Here is a 2,101-nt window from a genome sequence, read left to right on the forward strand (position 1 = left end):
AGATGACTAAGGACTTGCAAATGACAAAATTAGTGGAATATCTCCATCAAAATAGACTTTTCTGTGCGACGCTACGTAGGAGGAACAGCCACTGGAGAAAGTAAGGGAATGCCCTACCCTAGAGCAATGTCCTGTCACCGCCGGCGTTGGTGGCCGAGCGGTTCTAGGCGCTTCAGTCTGGAACCGCGCGACGGCTACGGTCGCAGGTTCGAATCCTGCCTCGGGTATTTATGTGTGTGATGGCCTTAGGTTAGTTAGGTTTAAGTAGTTCTAAGTTCTTGGGGACTGATGACCGCAGATGTTAAGTCCCATAGTGCTCAGAGCCATTTAGTCCTGTCACCAGTTTCACATGACATCTATACACGTGACTAACCTATAAACTCTGAGGCGAGACGGCTTATATACGACGATGATACATCCGTGGCCGCACAAGGAAACCGGTATGATGAAGTGGAAGGGAAACTAATACAGACTCTCGAAGACTTGCCTGTCTACGACGGGGAAAACTTCCTTAAGCAAAATCCTGTAAAACTTTAGTGTGTGCCTTGAAACGTCCCCTTAGAAAAATTTATGAATTACTGTGCTGATAAACCTCTTACATTATTGGCTTTTCAAACAGCTGAGCAAAACCGAACGTACTCAAACATTCACTAAAGTGACACACAATATTTTTAGCGCAACGTAATCTGACTTTCAATAATCCCTACAAAAGAATGGGCCTGACTAACATTAACCTATACCTTTCACAAATCACTTACCTCACAAAAATCTTCGTTACTCGAACTACTGCAATACAGTGAGCGCCACTACTGCAAGCTAAATAAAAGATTCAAACTACGGAAGGCACTAACTACTGATAGGCATACTTAGCAAATGAAAGATATTAATAGAGAACAAACAATGTATTTACCTTAATAGTGCTGAAAAATCATAACATGCATAGCAGTTCATGACATCCAGTCTTACAAATTTCAAAACTCCGCCATTTCTCTGCCCACATCCACCACTGCTGGCGGCTCACCTCCAACTGCACAACGCTACGCGCTGTTAACATCCAGCTGCCCAACACTACAATGGCAGACAACAATGCAAACTAGCCACAGACTACACACAGCACAGCCAGTGATTTTCATACAGAGCGCTACGTGGCGTTACCAATAAGAAAACCTAAACAGCCTACTTACAGGCTTCCACCTTAGAAATAAAGAGCCACTTAGCAATTGAAAGAGATGTGACAAGGCCAGGAATTCAACCATGATGACTCGCTGAAATATTTCGGTATCCGCCTTGATAGGACTGTATCGTTTCGGAACACTGTTAGGACGTTAAGGGCAACGTATGTGAGGGGAATAATCTCCGTCTCGAAATGGGGCGCTCATCCTCAAGTTCTGAGAAGAATGCTTTTCACACTTCATTTCTCTATAGCAGAGTATTCAGCAACTGTACAGTACAACTTTGCTCACGCCTGACATGTCGACGTAGCAATTAATGAGACGGAGCGCATACGGTCTGGCTGACAGTTCAACTCATTTACTACCTGGTCGGCATAGTTCCACCCGCAGTCAAAGGCAAGTTACAGCTGAGCTCGAAAGAAGGAAAGATTCCGATGATCACAGGCACCCGTTATACAGCTACAAGATACAGCACAGCCGACTGAAATTGCGGCAAAGTTCTATGCGAATGACCGACTCTTAAAACGAGTCACCTGAGATGCGACAAGAAAATCAGTACTATATCAGCTAGATAGCTATAAATCCTGAAGAACAACTGGCTCCTGGGAATCACTACTGCTTCCAACATGTAGGTCGCTTATCCGCTTAAGAACTGACATCACATGGTGTCATATCATCCAGAGAAAACAAGGATATAAAGTGAACGACTTCTGTGAGTGTGGTGCAAAATGTGCACAGTGGCAGACATTACCATAGCAAACGATAAATCCATCCATGTGGCTGATAAAGGGAAATATGTACTATACTTGATGACCCACACACGTAAAGTGCGTACGTAATGTCAGATTTAACACCAATTGTGCATTCTCAGCTACAGCTTGGACAACATATGATGCAGAATTTTTTAAAGAAAATTATATGTTACTTGT

The sequence above is a fragment of the Schistocerca piceifrons genome, chromosome 3 (assembly GCF_021461385.2).
Source record: "Schistocerca piceifrons isolate TAMUIC-IGC-003096 chromosome 3, iqSchPice1.1, whole genome shotgun sequence".
In the NCBI taxonomy this organism is placed as follows: domain Eukaryota; kingdom Metazoa; phylum Arthropoda; class Insecta; order Orthoptera; family Acrididae; genus Schistocerca; species Schistocerca piceifrons.